At 39.0% G+C, this 22,573-nt stretch overlaps 1 non-coding gene and 1 pseudogene across 1 annotated transcript; one reads left to right on the top strand and one right to left on the bottom strand.

Moving 5' to 3' along the window:
* Nucleotides 1-3,453: 3,453 nt before the first annotated feature.
* Nucleotides 3,454-16,690, bottom strand: LOC101425239 (phosphorylase b kinase regulatory subunit beta pseudogene; annotated as a pseudogene).
* Nucleotides 16,691-21,974: 5,284 nt separating this feature from the next.
* Nucleotides 21,975-22,081, top strand: LOC111761070 (U6 spliceosomal RNA). Its single transcript, XR_002794540.1, has one exon. It is a non-coding gene; the product is annotated as a U6 spliceosomal RNA (small nuclear RNA).
* Nucleotides 22,082-22,573: the final 492 nt, after the last annotated feature.

Genomic DNA, 22,573 nt, shown 5'->3' with positions numbered 1-22,573 from the left:
AAAAAATGTTGAATTACCATATGATTTGAAGGGGGCATGTCATCAGAAAAAGTGATGTATTTCTAATTTTAGATTCCTCTAGAATGGGTGATTTGATGCCTAAGTCCTAGCCTACTCTCCTTAGAAAAGGATGGTTCTGGTAAGGCCAAAAGTGTAGCCCTGTTCTCTTTGAAATCATTTCAGTGAAGCACACTGTAGGCTGTTGAGAACAACCTCTGGCCCAAGTCACAGAATAGTCTACCTGGATAAGGTCAGAATTTTCAGGTCCCGCCTTCCTTTGGACATTAGTGCACACTTCTACTGAACTTTCTTCCTCTTCATACCAAGCATCACCTTTCTTGCACTTTCCAATATTATATTCATCATTTTATTCAAGGGCCTCACTGGAACTATCTTCAGCATCCACGTTTTTATCACCATTCATCTATAATGAACTACATAATCTATGTAACTTTCTCTTCTTCTTTCACCTTTTTCTGAACCTATACAGAAATGACTTTAAATCCATGTCTTTACCAACATTCCCTTCAAATCAATCCAAGAATTTCCCACCAAGAAACTCCAAATTCTTGCATCCAATATCCATTAACTGTTTTCAAGCCATTTCCATATTTTTACATTTATGTAATAGCAGCACACCCTCTTTCTGGTATTAAAAGCTGCCACTGTTTGCAGGCTACTATGGCAAATGCTGTGCTCCACTTTGCTTAACAAAAGGACTTTATTAGCTCACAGTTTCAGAGGCTAGGTGTCCAAAATCAAGTCATGAACAAAAGAGTCCTTTCTTCCTGAATTCTGTGGTATTTTCTCTATTACTTGCTAGAATTCTTGTGTCCCTTGAATTTCAATTCTGCTCGCCAGTCACATGGCATATTCTCTGTCATTATGACTTAGTTAACAGTTTACATTGGTTTCTATATTCTCATTCCTCTTGTCATGTCTGAATTTCTTCTCTTAATAAGGCTCCCATCGTATCAGTCAAAACCTTTCATCATTCATGTTGTCTATGCCTAAGTAAGATCTTAGAAGATCCTGTTCTCAAATGATATTAAACCATAAAGGATAATACGCCTTTAAAGAGTCCTATTTAGAAATGAACTCACACTCAAAGGAATGTGCATTAAGATTCAGCAGATGCCTTTCCTGACATACATGATTCAATCTATTGCAGGTATATTTTAAAAATTTTGTCTTATCTCTTGTTTAAAACTCAAATTGCCATCTCTTTAATAGAAATCTGTGTCTGTTTGCTCACATTTCCCATCATCTGCTGAGGGAAGGGCAATGCCTTCCACAAATAAATTCCCAAGACTTGGTGCACAGCAATGGGCTCAATGAGAGTGCAGAGTTTCCTGGAAATACGTTTCCCTTCTCTTTGCCCAAAGTGAGGTCAGCCACAATCACCTGTCTAAAAAGGAGTTTCTGACTTGTATCCTGCTATCTCTGCCATCTAAACTCTTCCCTTGCCTCTTCTTCAGATAGAGAGCCCATTCATTCTTTCTTTCATTCACTTTACAAACCAATCTTCCATATTTCAACAGTGTCTATTCAGAGATACCTTTTTAAAGAATCATTCATGATACCTCTGTAAGGCAGTTAGGATAATTATCTCTATTGTGTAGATAAATAAACTGAATGAGTCTGAGGCAGAAAAACTTCCCAAGTCCCAGATGAATGAAGCCCTGTTACCCTGGACTTGAGGCTATGGTTTTATTTAGCTTCTTCCTCTCTTTACTGTGATAGAGGGAAATTGGAAATTCTCACTGAGAAAGAACAGTCTTGTTGTCAGTGAAGTTCCCAGCAATGATCCCTCCTAATGTGGACTCATTCCAGGTGAACTGTTCCCAGAGTGTCAGTGAGTCACTATATTCTTGAGAACACTTGTGCCTGCTTGAAGAGAAATTAGGGGGAGCAGGGTAAGTTATTGATCACAATTTCATCTCTAGGAATCAACCAGGATCTTTATACAGACCTGGGAATATTCAACGCCCACTTTGTATAAAGCACAGGGAGTGGAGCAGAGAGATGCTTTGTGTTGGCCACATCTCAGACACATATGGGACAAGATGACAACACGAGCTCAGTATATTTGAAATTTCCTACTCCATCCCTGATATGTGTGACATCTATAATTGACTTTCACACTCACAAAACACTGATTTTATGAACATATCAGTGGTTCGTAGACCTAACTAATACTCAGATATTGCCTGATGTCCCTGCCCTTTTCCTTACAGGCTTTAATTGAGTATGAGGCCCTATATCATAATCATACAGAGACTGTGTCCACATTTTAGGAAAGGAAGTATGGTGGACAGTGAAATGCTGCACATCAAGTATGAAGAATAATTTCCCCCTTGCCCACCGTAGGATTCAGAGGCAAGGACGGTAGGAGTCCTTCGGATCACATCAGATATGTACATAGCAAGTGAGAAAAAAAAATGTACCTCTTTCCCATGTTAATGTCCCTGAAGTATCTGTTGAGGAGCCTGCCCAATGTCTATTACCTTCTTCAGTACCCACCACCAAGGTGGCTGCACTATTTGACACTTCCCTCCTCATCACTGTCAAATGTAATGTCCCTCCTTCATTAGGCTCAGTTGTGACTATTCTACATGGGTTGTTCACTCTATATTCTCTGTGCCTGCAGTTGTCCTATGCAGAGTACAGCTTGTGGACTTGGGAACTTATTGGAGGCAGCCTGGGGGTTCCTCTGAGCATCTGCTGCAATGCTCTTCGATTCATGTTTTCTGAACTGAGTCTGTCAGTCTCTAGGGAAAAAGGGGAGTAGCTTTATTGAGTCAACCAAATAAAATTATTTAAATTATGCTCCATCAATTTAAGAAAGATTCACAATATCTAGGAGCAACCCTATGCACACAATCTCTCTTGAAATGACCAACATGAAAATTGAGGAGACAACCATGTACTTCTGTGTGAGAAACACAGAGAGGTAATATCTGTGTGAGGCCAGACACAAACTCCACTTCAGGGCATGGGAGGGGAGCTGCAGAGGCCTCTGCATCACAAGGGGGCGTTCAAAGGCTAGTGCAAGAACAAGATGAGCAGGAATCCTAAATCTCTAGAGAGTTTTGTTTAGTAAGCCAACTCAATTTAACTGCATTGAGGTGGGAATTTAGTACAAAGAACAAAGATTCATATTTATGAAATAGAGAGGTGAATTTTCAATATTTTCAATCTACAACTCTTTCTGTCTTACAGTGAAGGTTATTATTGTTGGTATAATCCTGAGAATTGTTTTACTTGAGAAAAAGCATTTCTTATCAATAGATGGGTAATGACATGTAAATGAGGTTCCTTAACTCTGCCAAGGGCATGGCAAACACTTCACCACCATGATCAGTCCAGTCAATAATGTTTGCCTTAATTATACTTCAACAAAAATTTACACTTTTATTCAGTGTCTCAACAGAGGCTCTGCTACATTCCTGATTAGCTAACCAGACGTGGGTCAATGTTTTTGGGCTTGACTTTTCCTTCTAACTGCAATTTCATCAACAGTTTTGTCAAATAGCTGCATGTTCCTGTTTCTCCTGGGGGCAGGTTGGGGTGTGTTATAAAAGGAATTAATGCCATCATGTTTTTCTACTTCCTTTAGCCCACAGCCAACTTTTTCAAATTCCTGGAATGCTTCTGTCACCAAGTTGTCCAGATATATTATGTCTTGAAATTCTAGCTCAGGGTTGTAACCAGTGCAATGGTTACAACCATTAGTTTACTCCATGAAGATCCGTCTATATTCAGTATTTTCCATCTATGTTCAGTATTTTCCAAAATATCTTCAGCAAGGAGAGAGAAGTTCATCTCATATGTGGTCATATTTGGGAGGGTTGGTTGCTGTGGCAAATGCTTTCCAGATATAGTGAAAGCATTGGACATGCACTTTAGTATCTGCCACACTCAGTCATAGAATCCAGCAGGAATTCTATTCAAAGGCCAATTGATTTTACATCAGTTCAGCCAACTGATTTTACATCAGTCCATTCTGTTAAGCTAGAGAATATCCAACAGAAGCTGTTTAACTTCACTAGTGACAGCTAATATAACTCTATGGCTGTCTTTTCTCTGTCACAGATCTTATACTCCATTGCCTGGATGATCAACTGAAATTTCATTTAATTCAGCATACCATTGAATACCTATATGGATGACCAGTTCTGGCTGGATGACCACTTCCCTAATATCATAGGTATTATTACACTTATAATAGATAGTACCTAATCCCTCTAGAAAATAAAGAATTAGAGATAACTTCTTCATGTCCAAGGGCACCCAGAAGTACCTTTTTGCCCTGCATTAATACATTTATAAGGGATGGAGCCAGGCTGCCCACTACATTGTTTAAAAGAATTGCTGCATGGTACATGGCAATCCAAAGCTTTTTGGTGCCAGGTCTTCTATATACTCTCTGAATGTGAGCAGAAATGGTGCATTCCTTTGTGATGAAATTGGTGTCTTCTCTTTTGAGCAATTTATTCTGAAGTATGGTTTTGCTAGTCAGACACCTGCAGTTGTTCAGTTTTTGAATAATTTTGTAGCTGGGTTTGCTTTTAACATTTATTAGTGACCCTATCTGGCTGCTCTTCTAGTTCAGGATCATTGGGGGTTCTGATTTGTCTTTTGACTTTCGAATGTATATGAGGTTCTAGATGCTTCAGTCTCTTAAATGCTGGAAGTTTGTCCATATCCCTGATTCTTATAAAGTCAAGTAATATCTGAATTTACATATCCAGATACTATTGTCTCTAGACAAAGAACATGAACTTTGACTACTACAACCATTCTTTTTTGAAAGACTGACCCCGTTTCTAATATTGGGTTGAAACAGCAACCTCTTATATTGTCTTCCTAAATGAGAAGAAGGAAAAGTAGATGACCATACATTTTCCAAGATTGCTAATGAACTCTAGGGCATTATTTATATCACCCATTAGCAGTAAAACATCTTGAGACGCTTAGGTCAAAGTTGATGGAATAAAAAATCACAGTCCTTCCTAGAAAGCAATAAATCTCGTATATACTGAGGCAGCAAATGGGCCTTTCTGGCCTTCTGCAGAGTTCTAAAATGTCATTGATACATAGGTAGAAATAAGCTTTCATATGTTCATACCATATTTGAATATGGTGTACATGTTAAGAAAATTAAGTTTGAATCACAACTGTGTTGAGTAAAACTTGAAGGTGTTGGCTTTCTGTTACAAGTTCTACACGAATTAAAAAATCATTTTTCATTGGGTTCTAATTGGAAAACCTCACATTAATGGCTAACATTATACTGGTTTTGTAGTGGGACACATATTGGTGGAACAAATCAATATCTTTGGTAGCCATTAATTCATTGGCCAAGAGTTTTGCAATGATATAAAGTGTATGTTGCCAGAGAAAGTGTTTTCCGTCATTGTCACATTTACTAGGAAATCACTTTTGACTTTGTAGGTTTTATTTTTCATATTTTACAAAGTCAGGTGACACATAATACTTTAGTACTACAGGATATCCTTCTGTGGTCTGATGAACTACTGGAGTCAGAAGTTGCTGATATACCTCTATTTGTCTAAGATTATCTCTAAAACTCCATCAATCATCATGAAAAGAAAAAATATGGGAAATTTGCATACATTGCCAACAAATAACTTAATTTCAGCTGGTTCCTAGTAGCATCTGTTGGGATCTTCCAATGATGTGCTATACCCAGTTCTCAAGAACCACTGAAATTCATATATTTTTTTAAATTTTCTAATCTCTTTATCAAATGTCTGCATAAACAGAGCTTTATTATCTAGGACAAATGCAGGATAACTGATGTAGAGGAGCAGGGCAGCATCTGTGTTGGAAGACATTGATTCACTGGGTAAAGTGTGTAGAATTTCTGTACATCAGAGTTGATTCTCATTAATGAGTGAAAATATAAAATTTAAAATGTCAAAGAACTATCTACACATTCATCTCCCTCATTTCTTTTCCAGACTTAACCCAGGATCATCATAGTGCTTTTCAAGATTAAGCATTTAAAACTTTTAAGAGTTGCTAGAAAATTGAGATGTTTAAAATGTCCTGTCATTATCTGGTCCAGGAATATGCCCCACTACAAAACGATTATAACGTTAGCCATTAACGTGAGGTTTTTCAGTTAAGACCCAATGAAAAATGATCTTGTAATTCATGTAGAACTTGTAGCAGGATGCCAACACCTTCAAGTTTTTCTCAACACAGATGTTATTCAAACTCAATTTAACTTAAGTCTAATCCATAGAGTAATATTCAGCACTATGTGCCAAAAAATAAGGTAAATAAAGTTGAAGCATATTCTAAAGTTGTCTGGACTATAATTTACATCTCCACTACAATTTTCATAAACTTAAATCACCAAATATTGGCCGAGTCAGGGGATCTTGTTGGAGAGCATTCTCAGATCTTAGGGTGCCCATATATGTACTCTCTGAAAACAGCATCATCATTGGAGGAATATCAGAATGGGTCTAGCCTCTAGGGGGTGTTCAGGATACTGGACACAAGTAGAGGGAAACTAGAGAAGGACTTCCTGTCAGGGTCTGAGTCTTCCTTCTGCCTCATGATACAGCTATCCAGGGTAATCATTCTTTTTAAAATTATTTTTAGATTTAATTTAATTTTCCCTCCACCCCTCTCCACCCCCACCCCACCACCCCACCCAGTGTTTTTGCTGTCTGTGTCCATTGGCTGTGTGATCTTCTGTATCTATTATTCTTTTTAGTCTCTTCTTGTCTCTCTCCTCTAAGATTTCCCAGGATTCAATCCTGGGAACCTCTGATGTGGAGAGAGTTTCCTTGTCAATTGCTTTACCTCAGTTCCTAGTTTCTGTTGCACTTTGCCTTGACTCTCTGCTTCATCTCTCTTCTATAGCATCATCATCTTGCTGCATGACTCACTTGTGCAGGCAATGGATCACCATGGGGGCACTCATGTGGGTACCTGGCTCACCAAAGAGGCACATGGCTTACCATGCTGTTACTTGCATAGGGACTTGGCTCACCGTGTGGACACTGGTTCAGCATGTGGGCACTCATGTGGGAACTCAGCTCACCAAATGGGCACTCATGTGGGCACTTGACTCATCATGCGGGCACTTGGCTCACCAGGCAGACACTCATGTGGGCACTCAGCTCAACACAGGGGCACTCAGCTTATCACATGGGCACTGGGTCACCACAAGGCACACTTTCTCTTCTTTTTCACCAGGATGCCCCAGGGATTTAACCCAGGGAGCCGTTATCACATGAACCACATCTGCTTCCCTCTTTTTGCAACTTCTATGATATCATCATATGTTTGACTTTATGGAGAAAAGAATATCTTTGCTACTCAAACTTGCAAGGTAGAGTCACATGCTTTCCCTTAGAAGACTGGTTTGGAAAAGGTCTCAACTAAGCAGCAGTTGGAGTTATAAAACATTCCATGGGTATTCTTCCCTTACATTTTCCCTACTAACATACCAATCACAATAAGTAAACGTATCAGCACATCAACAACATGTCAATCACAACAATGAAAACTAAATCGTTTTAAATTGCTGTCCTTGAGTTTACAATACACATTTTTAATTAGTTTTAGTTACCTTCGCATAATACTATCCCACTTTATGTCTACGACAGGTAATGTATAAGAAATTCTTTCCTTCTCTCCCTTGCAAGATTACTGTCATTCATTTCACATAACTGTATGCTATAATCAGTGAATTATTATTGTCACTGCTTTACAAAATTAACCGTTAAAACATTTAAGAATATGAAAAATAAAATATTTTATTTCAACTTCATTATTCCAACACTAACTCTCTGTTTTTCATAAAGAAAATGAAATTTTCTGACATATACATTTTACTTTTTCCCTAACAAACTCTTACACATTTCTTTTAGGACATGTCAGTTAGCAATAGAATCTTTTTTTAAAGGAAAATATTTATCCTTCATATTTGAAGCATTCTTTCTTTGAATATAGAATTTTAATGTATAGTGTTTGAATTTTAACACATATTGCAACTATATCTTTTTGTTAAAATTTTCCTTCATTTTTAAAGAAGATCTAGATTATGTATATATTACATTGAAAATATAGTAGATTCCTATATACCCCACCTCCTCCCTCTCCCATAATTTTCCCCCTTTAACAACATCTTTCATTAGTGTGATGCATTTGATACAATTGAAGAACAAATGTTGAAACATTGCTACTACCCATGGTTAGTTTAATCATGTTTTACACTTTCAACTGCACAATTTTATAGGTTTTGACAAAAAAGATAATGGTCTGCATCTATCTCTGCAATATCATGCAGAAAAATTCCAATATTCTCATGAAACCCCATGCTACACCTATTCTTACCTCTCCCTACTCACAGAACCTCTGGTGACCACTGTCCTTATAACAATGTTAAAACGTTCTTCCATTACTAGAATACTAATGAATCTACTTTGGTCAATAGTTGCATTCCATCCTTACGTTTGTTCATTTCTCAATCTTGAGAATTGAGGATGGTGATGCCCACTCTGCTACCAACTGAAAGAGGGCATAGATCCCATGGTGCATATTGATGGAACTGACTTCTCGCAGTTGGAGATGCTCTGTTTTTTGGAAGAGCATTGTTCCTAATTATTGTTTCATTAGCTTCTTTAATGAGCTCTAAAAACTTGACAGTATGTATTGCAATTCTGGTGAGATTCAGGGCTCAACAAGACCCCAAAGTTTTAAATTTCTGACATATATGTTTAATGGTTATAGTGTTAATTACAGGTTCAAATAAAAGGGACAGAAGAACCAAGTTAGGAAAATTATAAATGAGTGTAACTTTGGTATATTAGGGAGACAGGTTATCATATGATCCAAGGTAGGGCCCACTGTTTGGGTGCCAATTTCCTGGGTAGTCTGCCCTGCATATAGTGTCTAGATATCGCTGGAGCTATCAGGAACACCCCTGTTTGAGATACTGTTTACTGTGGCAATCAGTGAGAACCTACTGAGATATGCATAAGCATAACCTCTGGAATGACATCCTTACTCACTTTGAAAACTCTTAGCCACAATAACTCATTTGTATTTAATATTTCTCCCTTTTCCTCAAGGTTTGTTTTCCAAATGCATTGATATTAATAGTTTGCACTTGGCAATAATCCCTTGGTTCCAGGGAGACCAGTCCCAGGGTATAATACCCCATGCTGGGGAGAAGGCATTAAGATTATATGCTGAGCCTGGCTCAAAGAGAGCTTACATATGAGCAACAAGGAATCTTTCAGCAGGTAACTCTTAGGCAATATATATTACAAGGCTAAGTTTCAGTATTAAAAGAACAAGGTACCTAAGTACGAGCATTAATATCCAGGGCCGGGCTATTGGACTAATATCACTAGGCAATGTATATATACTCTAAAGATTCTTGCCACTGTATTAGAGAATGCAGCAGGACACCCCAGGACAAGAATTCAATTTTCCATCAGCTTGTGTGTGGTTCTCCACCCATTGAGATAATACTTCATGACCACGTGAACACATTCATATTCCATAGAGGCATGCCCTAAGTGCACTCCTAACCAACACATCCCCCATCACCAACACCCTGCCCCAGTGATCCTTCCCTGCCACCATTACAACCTTTCTACAACCAAAACCTTCCCCCCATATAGCCCAGGTCCGGGACCAACGTAGGGTTCCGGCGGGCCTGCGGGATTGAGTGGCTCTCTGGGCCAAGAGGCAGCGACCCTAATCCGCTGGAGGTGCGGCGCGGCGGTGCACCTCCTCAGGGACCCCGCGTGCGGCGGGGCATCCTTCAGCGCGTGCCATGGCTGTGGCTCGTTGGAGCAACTGGCCACGGTGGTGAAGGACAAGGCGGTTGTCTTCCTCTAGGGGTCGCCCCAGCAGCCCCAGTGCGGCTTCAGCAACGCCATGGTGTAGATCCAGGGACTGCATAGCATCCTCGACTACTCGGCCTACAATGAGCTGAAGGACCCCGAGCTCCTGTAAGGCATTAAAGACAATTCCAACTGGCCACCATCCCGCAGGTGCATCTCAAGGGCGAGTTGGTGGGGGAGTGTGACTTTCTTCTACAGATGCACTAGAACGGGGACCTGGTGGGACCTGGTGGAAGAATTAAAAAACCTTGGGATCCCGTTCTATCCTTTTAGATGAAGAGAAAGACCAAGATTCAAAGTGAGGTTGGCAAGTGTCCTCGCCACGCAGAATATCCTGCTGTCAGGAGAGGAAGCTGTTGATGTCAGAGACTCACTGATAGAAAAGCCTTAACAGTTTTGCGTTTTTAGGCGGCAACTGCTTGCACTACTTATCCAGGTCTGTGAGCAGTTGGGTGATTTTAGTTTGTCTAGTGTCCTGAGTAAGAATAATCTATAAAGAATTATAACCACTGCACTGTAATAATTCAATGTTCTGATATTGTTTTAAACAAAATGTGTTCTTATATTGACATTTACTCTGCCTGATTCAGGAGTAAAACAAGGGGCTTTTGAGTTATTAGCATTCATGGCTCCTCTACAAGCATGTCAGTCTGCAAAGATATTATATCCCCCTCCCCAGGTTTGTAAAGTTTTCTCTTAAGGAAAGGAGGGCAAAGGAGGAAAATGTTATAAGGGGTGGTGATGTTTTTTTCCCAAATAAACTGCCAACTCGGGGATACCATGCATGAGTGGTTCATTCTGAAAAGCAGTAAACCTGTAAGGACTTTTTATGCCTGCAACCATTTGTTTTTCTGAATTAAGAGTAATTGTTATATTGTTCTATTAAAAACAAAACAAAACAAAACAAAAAGAACCTTCCCCCCAAATAAACCAAAAGTAAATTCTTTCACATGGTAAGATACATTATCTTTTATGAATATTATCAATTTCTTTTGTATGTTTCCCCAATGTCTTATTTTTTTTTCCATTGTGCTTTGAAAGAAGCTTTAGGTTACAGAAACATATAGAAAATAAAGGAGATTCGCATATACAATAGTTGTGAGTATCAAATGAGATAAAATATGTGGTAGCCTAGTTCAGTGTCTGGATATCCAGTAAATAACATTCTCTTCCTCCTCCTCCCCATCATAAACAAATTAAATCAGTCATTGAACTTTGGAAGTACTTTATAAATGAAAAGAAATTATATTTTATCAGCATACATGTCAGCATGATTCTGAATTGCTTCCCAGAGTACATTTTCTTTGGTAAAATAAGTACTTTATAGTGTTTAGAGTACACATGAGGTTTCATTTTTGTTCAGTGTTCCTTGGTTTCTATTGGGAAGAGCTATCTCTGAGGAATGAAACCCCAGAAGATATCCCCAGAGCATGGATTATAAATACACATTGTAGTTTACAGTCTCTCCCACTCCATTCTGTAGGCTATGGCAGGCTATATAATGGCCTGTATCTGCCTTTGCAATGTCTGGCCAATGTTCTTTTGCTAACTATATGCACATATGTGTATGTACAGTCACCCTCTGTTTCTCTTTATCGCACACAGACACTCACACATACAAATTGTTCAATTTCAAATAGACAAAAACTCATTAAGATATCCACAAAAAAAAAACACATTTAATATTTTTTTTGAAAATGACGATTCAAAAGAAGGCTTGATGAGATGTCATAGTTAGAAGACAGATGAAGGTCAATGGAGACTCTGAAGTGTCAGAGTCGATGGACCCGAAGGGTATCGGGAATGATAGACAAAGAGAGAAGGGAGAAGGAAACAGAGAAAGAAAGAGCAAAAGAAAAAGAAGGAGAGATCTGGGATCAGGGGGTCTGTGAGGAGAGACTCATCAGACAACTTTATAGATTACAAGGTGCTCTTTATATACTACAGTGTACGAGTCTACATGCAGGACCATGACAGCCTACATGCCAATAAGCACACACCTAGCACAAACATAGCTTATGTGACATTAAGAGCAACTGGTATTAACTATCAGCATTACCTATAGTCTAAGGAATTTTAGAAAAAAACCTTATCTCAAGGTACAAAGTCTAAGTGTTCTATACATTACAAAAGGTATGAGCTCATCTTTTCTTTCAGCCTTTAACAGCTTCAGCCTATTTGCCAGGAACTCCCAATCACTGCATTCGTTAGGTTGCTAGCATAGTTGTGGAGAAGGCATGAGCTTTGAGACAGCACGTTCTCCTTGAAAGGCCACTGTGCTTCAGTTTCCAACACTGAAGAGAACAGTTCTAATTATTACTTTAAAAGTTAAAGTTACAGAATTATATTCAAGAGCATAAGATAAAGCACTGCTTTATAGTTAGGTGATAGAGGAAAAAGAAATTGATTTAAGAATAATTTGAATTGGGACAAGAATCAATCTCCGCTAAATGTTTCTATTACTTGAAGATCTTGAATCTCATTGCTTTTATATTCTTCCCCCTATAATCTCTTCAGTGAAACCACAAACATGTCTTCTCACAGACTAAGTAATAGTTATCATTTTGTTAGGACTCAAAATTTCAATCCAATAGCCATCAGGATCTTGAATAAATGTCAGGCCTTCTACTTTACCCTTTACCGGGTTCTTCACAAATTTGACCCCCAGTTCTTCAAGTCTTTTACAAGCACCATGTACATCAGGAACAGCAATGCAAATATGACCATATCCTCAAGGATCTGAATCACGAGTCAGCTCGAGGGTAACTTTTCTGAGAATGTGCATGCTACTGCTAATTTTAATCTTTTGGGGTGCCAAAGACACACACATACTCACACATGTACTCTAAATAATCATCCAATATATTATGCTATTTCTCCCAGAGCCAGAACTCACAGGCCCATAAATCTAAGTGTGAAAATAGGAGATACACTGCTAATAATTGGCCACTAGTAATCTACTAGTGAAGTGTGTGTCTCTTGTCTTTGTGACCTTAAGCTCTGCTGGTCTAGACTTCTTAATTCCATAGGGAAGTATATTTCCCCCAAGAAATGTAGCAATGATTCCACTGAACTGGTAATTAAGACTGTTACCCGGCACACTTTGGCTCATAATTCTGCCAAATTAACATAAAAAAGGGAGCTACTGTACTGCCTTGAGTAATTGATTCAGATTACCAGAGTGACACTGGGCTGCTTTTTTATATTGGAAATAAGTGGGAGGATGTCTTGAATACATGTGTTCAGATAGTATGTCTCTTAGTATTACCATGTTCTGTGATGAAAACTAATGAAAAACAACCCAATTAAAGAGGACTACTAAATGTCTCATTCCATTAAGGGATGGAGTTTTAGGTCACTTTGCTGGGTACATAACCACAATAACCTAAGGATATTTCTGCGGCAAAAGGGAATGTGCAGTGAGATATGGTAGTACTAAGCAGCAATTGCAACCATTGCAACCATATGTCAAGTCAAAGCAATGGGTAATAAAAATATTAGTATAATATATTTAATATATTATAGATATGCTTTTTTGTGTGTGAGTTCTCATATCTTTGTTTTCATGTCATTCTTTTCCTTATCATATAGTGTATGCTGTATAAATTTTATTTCACAGTATTTTAAGTTAAAAATCATCAAGTTTAAGGGTGCATATCACCCAAGATTTTGAATCCTCTTCTGGGGCAAGGGTTAGTGTATCATTGGCTATATGCAAAAGAGTTGTATCATGTTAAGAGTAAGTTTGACATTGCTATTGTCTTGTTTGGAAGTTATGTTTTATGTAGATGCATCCGTATTCAAATTTGACAAAGGATAGCCCGTGATTGTGAATTTTAGGTGTTAACTTGGATCGGTTCTGGTGCTAAATTGTTTTTTCAAACTCTGGCCAAGATATTGCTGTGGTGATATATTGTATGCATGATTGTTCTACAAACTATTTGCTTTAAGTATATTACTCCTTCAAAACATAAACCAATAAATGCTACAAATTAAAAAAAAACTATGTTTTCCAGAAGTAGAAGACATTCTCCATCAAGTCTAAAACCTCTCCTAACTTTCTTTAAATTTATTTTTAGTTGTATTTTTTTAAAGATACATAGATTACAAAAAATGTTACATTAGCAAATATAAGAGGTTCCCATATACCCCACACCCCACTCCTCCCACATCAACAACCTCTTTCATCATGATATCACATTCATTGCACCTAGTGAATACATTTTGGAGAACTGCTGCACCACATGGACAGTGTTCTACATTGCAGTCTACACTCTCCCCCATTCCACCCAGTGGGCCATGGCAGGACACACAATGTCCAGCATCCGTTCCTGTAGCACCCCCCAGGACAACTCCAAATCCCGAAAATGCACCCACATCATATCTCTTCTTCCCTCTCCCTACCATCAGCAGCTACCGTGGCCACTCTCTCCACATCAATATTACAATTTATTCCCTTACTAATCTCAATAGTCCCGCAGCAAAACACATTTTGGAGCACTGCTGCATCGTATGGATAATATTTTATATTGTAGTTTTCACTCTCCCCAGTACATTCAGTGGGTCATTTTCAGCCTAAGAAATTTGGAATCAAGGGTTCGACATCATTCTTAATATAGTTTGTCCACCCTACAGTATTCAGCTTTTCCATAAGATATTTAGACTTGCAACCACAATCAATTATTCAATTTGCTTAAAATACACATCTTTCTTTTATATAACTGGGCATGCATTTTTTCTTTCTGTTTCTCTGGAGATCACTCACTAATAGACATATCCACACATTGATATATTTATTACCAATATTTGATGATTTCTTGCAGTGAAACTAAGACCTATGTTTAAATTCCCAAAAGATTTCCTACAAGAAAACCCTTCTGAAATTCCCATGTACACCTTCACACCAACCCAGGCAGTTCTGTCTCTCCTCACATTCAAGAAAGAGAAATACATAGGAAATTGGAGTTGCTCATATAGATTCATTCTACTTTGCCTCTTCCAATATCAGGTGGCCTCTTTTCCCTGGAAGTACTGGGAGATTTCCCATTTGTCACCATGAAAAATGTATTCAGTTTATATGCCTATTGGTGATTTTCATTTTTCTGTTTCAACACAAAGCAATATGGTTGGTCAGGTGGAGATTAAATTCCCCCACTCATGCACTGTTAGGTCCGTAGCTAAGGAATGAGAGTTCCTGGCACTTGATGCTCCTGGGCAAGAAAGGTTGTGAATGTTGTGAAAGATTTGACTTATATCCATCTGTATTGGGATAAGTCACTTACCTCTATTGCTGATCACAGAGTCACATATCAAATAGACCCTGTGAGGGAAAGAAATATGTGGGTTCAAAAGAATCCTTTTTTTTTTCATGAAGGATGTTCTTGTGGAAGTTCTAGTTGCAATCTGCTCACATAGAAGCCACCGAATTCCAGCATAAATGATCATTCTGTGGAGTTTCCTATTGTCTGTAGAGCTTTACTATCGTGCATAAAGTGCCATTTACCATGAGCCTCCTGTAATAAAGAGTTACAGACAATGAAATACTTATTTTTTCATGAAAACATTACAGTAAACATATAATCTACCTTTCCAAAGTATTCTGTGATTGGGTCTCTCTATGTTGTCTCCTGGTTTTCACATGTCATATTGTCACTTATTTTATCAAGGACAAAAGTCAAGAACTGAAAAAGAAATTGATAAAACATAAGCTTATTCTGAAGGCAAACTGATAAACTGCTTTCAGAGGAAACATGCAAAATGTTCTTTTGGTTTAAAATTGGCCAACAAGATAAAAAATGCACACACAATAAAAATGGATGCAATAATATTACATATTGTGAAAAAAAGTATGGACATCAAGAATTTTAAATGAAAATACTGTAGTACTTTGATTATTTTATTTTTTTGTTTTAAATTTTATTAAGAATCTAAGGCAAAACAAAAAGACTTAAAATACAAAATTCTAATTTTACTTTTAAACAACATGAAATCTACACCAAGAGGTAAAAATCAGAATTTACTAATATTTATGAGTAAAGAAGAATGACTAAAATGCATTCACAATAATTGTTTTTTTTTACTACCCTCTGATTTGCATTTCTTTCCTTCCTGCTTTACTTGGAGCAGTACACAGAATTTCTTCCTCATCAACATTTTGTGACTAAGGGCTTTAATTTCAGAGAAGCTTTTGTCTTTCAACATAGTTCATTTGTTCGTTCAGGAAATATGTAAGCACCTGCCTTTTGGGCTTTGATGATGTGAGGCACAAAGATGATTCTATCAGAGATTCTTACTTAAGATGATTAGGGGAGAAAAAACACCAATAAATAATCAATAAATATAATATTAATTAAGTTTATAAACTGACACAGTATGAGAAGTATAGATAAAATACAAAGGTAGGGACACTCCAAGGTAGGACAGTGTAGCAGTTTGACATTATTTATGAATTCCAAAAAGAAATATTGGATTATGTTTGCAAATTGATCTTTTCCTTTGGGCATATTAGATTATACTGGAACCATAGGTTTACTTGATTAATAATTATGTAAACCTCTTGTGCCAGGAGGACATTGAGTCCCTGTCCTTTTGTGGGTTGGGAATTACAGATAAAAGGCATGGTGAGGGACAGAGTTTAAAAGTTTTTGATGTGGGAGATTTGATGTGGGAGTTTGAGGCTGAATCCTTAAACTGGAGCCCCAGGAAGTAAGCTCACAGGGGAAAGAGAAGTAAGCCCCTGGAAGGGACCAACCCAGGAAGCCTGAAACCTCATAGACATTGGCAGCCATCTTGCTCTAACATGTGAAAATAGACTTTGGTGAGGGAAATAACTTATGCTTTCTGGCCTGGTATCTAAAAACCCTTCATAAAAACCAACCCATTTTTGGTGTTTTTTTATCAACACCCCTTTGGCTGACAAATACAGAGGGACTATTTTCTTTTTCTTTTTTTTTTTAAAGATTTATTTATTTATTTAATTCCCCCCCCTCCCCTGGTTGTCTGTTCTCGGTGTCTATTTGCTGTGTATTGTTTCTTTGTCCGCTTCTGTTGTCGTCAGCGGCACGGGAAGTGTGGGCGGCGCCATTCCTGGGCAGGCTGCACTTTCTTTTCACGCTGGGCGGCTTTCCTCACAGGCGCACTCTTTGCGCGTGGGGCTCCCCCACGCGGGGGACACCCTTGCGTGGCACGGCACTCCTTGCTCGCATCAGCACTGCGCATGGCCAGCTCCACACGGGTCAAGGAGGCCCGGGGTTTGAACCGTGGACCTCCCATATGGTAGACGGACGCCCTAACCACTGGGCCAAAGTCCGTTTCCGAGGGACTATTTTCAATTACAGGAATTGAGGAATACTTAAAAGGAAAGCATTTGGACTGGGTATGGACTCTTCTTTCCTCATAAAGGCTACAAAATGGTCCCAATTAAATGATTGTTTTGTAAATGATCAACACTGTATTTGTTTTCCATTCTTTATCTTTTTAATGTTGCATTCAAAAAAATATGATGTCCCCATATACCCCCCTCCCCTCACCTCACTCCTCCCACATCAACAACTTCTTTCATCATTGTGGCACATATATTTGACCAATAAAATTAAAATTAACTTGTATTTGTAAAAGAAGCAGTAACAACTTAAAGAAAGGAAGCGAATCTTTTCAACAAATGATGCTACATGCAAATTCAAGTAAATTAGTAAATTAGACACTTACTTTCACAAAACTTAATATAAAATGATTCAAAGAACTATACAAAAAGCACAGAAATATAAAACACATACAAGATAACATAGGTGAAAGTCCGGGGATCTAGGGCATAGGAAAAGAATTTTTATTTACAACACCACAGGAACAATTTATGAAAAAAATGATAGCATGTATTTTTTCCCCAAATTCTACTCAATTTATTCATTTTCTAAAAAGATATTACATTAAAAAAATATGAGGTCCCCGTTCGCCCCCACCACCCCTACCCCACCACTTCCCCCATAGTAACACTCTCCCCCATCATCATGTCACATCCATTGCATCTGGTGAGTACATCTCCGGGCATCGCTGCACCCTATGTCCCGTGTTCCACACAATAGCCCACACTTTCCCACATTCCATCCAGTGGGCCATGCGAGGACATACAACAGTGGGCAATTGTCCCTGGGGCACCAGCCAAGACAACTCCAAGTCCCGAGAATGCCTCCACATCTCTTCTCTTCCTCCCCTTCCCCGCACCCAGCAGCCACCATGGCCACTTTTTCCACATCAATGCCACATTTTCTCAATTATTAACCACAATAGTTCATGAATAGAATATCATTAAGTCCACTGTGATCCTTACTGTATTCCTCCTTCCTGTGGACTTTGGCTTGGTTGTGTCCATTCCACATCTATATCAAGAGGGGGTTTAAATTCCACATGGATATTGAATGCAATCCTCCTGCTTTCAGTTGTAGGCACTCTAGGCTTCATGGTGTGGTGGTTGACATTCTTCAACTCCATGTTAGCTGAGTGGAGTAAGTCCAATAAATCAGAGTGTAGGAACTGAAGTCTGTTGAGGCTCAGGTCCTGGCTATCATATTGTCAGTCCAGAGATTCAAATCCCCTAGATATATCTTAAGCCCCAGCACCAACTACAATTCCAGTAAAGTAGCATGAAAGTCTTGTGAAGAGAGATCCCATCTGAGTCCAGTTCCATCACGCAGAAACACCAGCTCCAAAGAAGGGCCAAATGGCATGGCAGTGAACCCCCATCTGCCATAACCATAGAACCTGTGGGTCTCTTTTGCCCTCAAAAGGACCAATACCTGGGGTTGTATCTACTTTATCTGTCTCTGAGACTCTGCTCAGGTGTGCATAAGGGCAATCCTTCTGACAACCTCTAGACTCTTTTTTAGAAACTCATAGCAATATGAACTCCTTTGTCTTTTCCATTTCCCCCTTACTTTAGGTCAAACAGCATTTTTAACTCCTGTTATTATGTGTAGACAGGGATATTCTGCTGGTCCACGTTGAACCTTTAATTTAAGGTCATTTTCTAGTTACATCAACAGCTGGTACTTGGTAGTGATCCCTTAGTGCCAGGAAGGCTCATCCCCGGGTGTCATGTCCCACGCTGGGGAGAAGGCATTGCATTTACATGCTTAGTTTGGCTTCGAGACTGGCCACATTTGAGTAACACGGAGGCTGTCAGGAGGGAACTCTTAGGCACAGTGCTGCTCTAGGCCTTGTTCTTATTTCAGATGTATAGTCTCACAAGCATAGTCATTAGTATCAGGGGCTCACTGTTGGACCCTCATTCCTTCCTGGTCCTTACCGTTGCACCTGGGGGACTTCCACTGCTCCAGTAGGGACCACGACAGAGCCCCCAACCCCCGGCCAGTAACCCAGTACCCCCCCAGCTGTTGTTTTTAATTGTTTACACTATGAGTATATCCAAACATTTCCATGCACCCTGGACACATGCCCTGTATAACTCCCTGTCAACCATATATTGCGCGTTAATAACATCCCACACTAGAATTCCTCTGCTGCCATTGTTGACCCACTCTGTGATCCAAAACTTCCTGAAAAGGGAAGCCCAATATAATGTCAGGTTCCCTTACTAGTAAAATGGAATATAGCGATGAGTTTAAAGGTTAGATATAGAATACATATTGATTTGGAAAAATTCTACATCCTATCTTTTTCTTTTCTTTTTTCCTAATTATTAAGCTTCTCTTCACAAGAGCCTTAGATCACAGTAATTCATATATACAATATGCAGTACTCCCACACATCCACCATAAAACCTTTTCCCTTCCACAGCGATAATCTTTTAACTTATTCATATCATATTTACTGAAACTGATGTACAGACTCCGAGACAATAGCTTTCAAACAACGTGACATCTGTGCTTACATTGTGGTCCATACTTCAGGCTATACAGTTTTCTAAATTTTTTGGTTATCCTATGTTTTACATTATGGTTTACATTATTAGTCTGTCATCACCTATATGTTTTTGGTGTAATATTACATGTTTTATAGCCATCCATGTGTACTCTCACGAAACCCCTCTCTTGCTCTCACATTTACCTTGGTTCCATCCACTCTGCATCCATTTTCCCCTCCCCTTGGGGTCCACAGCGACAGCCAATTCCATTTCCTGAGGAGCCACTTCCAGAGATACTTGCAACAGTGTTTGGGCCTGACTTGCTCAACTGCCCTAATGCCCTGGGAGCCACCCTTTCTCTCAAGAGATACAGTTCCCTCTATTTGATGGCATTAGTCCTCCCCAGGATGTGGGTCCACCCCCACTCTCACTACTTGGGTCTCTACCCAATGGTACAACCCACCCTGGCAAAATGAGCATTCAGACATTCCCCAGGAGTCCATCCTGCTTCAGACCATCCCCTCTGAGCATCCTAAACAGGTAACCCTCCTAATTATATTTTGATAACGGTTTTCTCAGCATTTTACTCTTAACCAACACCTGACAATCTCTTATGTTCGTATGTTGCCCCTCCCTCCCCCCAATGTTTTGGGCAATATTACCCATCCAACCATCCCCAGCCCCCCTCAAACCCGCAAAGCCCCACCCAAATGCAACCTCTTTCCCCCATTTTATCTCTTCTTTGTGCTCATACTTACCGCCAGCTCATCATAGATCTCACCCCTGTAGACGTCAGCTCACATCCTTCCTCTACCCCCCGATTTCCTGTAAGCCTATCTTCCAGTCTCTAGCTCTCTGAGGCAGCTTGCTTATTTCATATCATTGAGGTCATGTAGTATTTGTCCTTCAATGCCTGGGTTGCTTCACTCAACATGAGGTTCTCAAGATTCATCCATGTTATCACGTGTGTTTGTAGTGTATTTGTTCTTAAAGCCGAGTAGTATTACATTGTGTGAATATACCACATTTTATTGATCCACTCATCTGTTGATGGGCATTTGGGTTGATTTCAACTTTTGGCGATAGTGAACAATGCTGCTATGAACATTGGTGTGCATATATCGGTTTGTGTCTTTGTTTTCAGTTCTGCTACGTATATACCCAGCAGTGGTATTGCTGGGTCATATGGCAAATCTATGGTTAGTTTTTTGAGAAACTGCCAAACTGTCCTCCAGAATGTTTGGATCCTTCTGCATTCCCACCAGATAGCATGTATTTTATTGAAAATAAATTCTCTCCTTTACTGAAGACTATGTAATGGGATTGAAAAGTTAAGGCACACACTAAAAGAAAATTCTTGCTCAACTCATACCTGACAAAAGATTTTTATACAAAATTCAGCAACACAAACAATCCTTTTAAATTGTGAAAAAGCTCTGTACAGGCACCCCATCAAAGAAAATAAGAACAGGTGAAAAATAATATGAAAGGGAAATTAGAGGGGAAGGGTCAAGCAATTGGTTCCCCCCTCCCTTTTCCTCCGAAGATTGAGAAACTTGGAGAATCTTATCTTCTGAGTGGAGCTGGACTCATCAGCAACTATTCCATCAGGTTTGACCTCAAGAAGCTCCATCATAAGTGCCAGAAATCACAGCCTTTTGTCCACCCAGATTTCTCCAGCCAGATGTTTCAGACTGAAAAGAGCTTCTCAGAGCAGCATTCGGTCTGGGCAATGATGCCTGTATGTCTCTTCTAGCTGCCCTGAGAAGGGGAAAATACTTTGTAAGTTAAAGCTCTGTGAAACAGATTTGAGAAGTAACATATTAAGAAAAGGACAGTAAATTTCTCATAGAAATAGTGGAAATCAATGGAAAACTTGCAGAAGTTCAAATAAATTGACTACATTGAGAGATATGTTTGTGTTGTGCCACAGTGTAATCAGGCAGGGGCTTGATCCTGAGAGTAAGGCAGTGAACAAGAAGGAAATGGCCCAGGCCTTCATGGAGTTTATACATTATAGAGTTCCACTTGTCCAAAATGGAATTAATGGGGTCCCCTCGCACCATTCACCGGGATTAATTCCCAAAGTTCCTCCCCCACAAATACCTGCGGAGGTCTGACTAAACAGGAAGAATATACCAACAATGTGAGCAAAGCTTTCCAACAGAATGCCTTTGAAAAAGCCAAGGAAACTTTTACAAAGATGAAATATTGTGCTCGCTTCGACAGCACATATACTAAAATTGGAACGATACAGAAAAGATTAGCATGGCCCCTGCGCGAGGATGACACACAAATTCGTGAAGCGTTCCATATTTTTTGGTGTGGACCACAGGTCATCGGGCGCAGCGATGCCCAGATATGTACTCACCAGATGCAATGGATGTGTCATTATGATGGGGGAGAGTGTTACTGTGGGGGGAGTGGTGGGGTGGGGGCGGTGGGGGTGAATGGGGACCTCATATTTTTTGAATGTAATATTTTTAAAAAAATGAATAAATAAAATAAAATTTTAAAAAAAGAATTTAGAAAAGGAAAAAAAAGATGAAATATGTTAACTGTAGAATATCAAGTTAAAGAAGATTTCACTGTAATGGTGGAGAATTTAAAAGTTTCATGTATAAAGTTCTCCTATAGTTTTTTTTTTTAAAGGAATATAAAAAGAGGCTTAGCATCATTCGTCATCCAGGAATTGTGAAATAAAAGAACAAGATACCATTGCTCAAGTTTAGAAAGGCTAAAATTGTTTTAAAAATTATTTTAAATTAATTTAAACAATTAAACAGATTTCTCATAGAAATAATGGAAACGA

Source organism: Dasypus novemcinctus, chromosome 19 (genome assembly GCF_030445035.2).
Source record: "Dasypus novemcinctus isolate mDasNov1 chromosome 19, mDasNov1.1.hap2, whole genome shotgun sequence".
NCBI lineage: Eukaryota > Metazoa > Chordata > Mammalia > Cingulata > Dasypodidae > Dasypus > Dasypus novemcinctus.
Note: the sequence above shows the minus strand (reverse complement) of the source record. Positions and strands in the feature narration are given on the sequence as shown.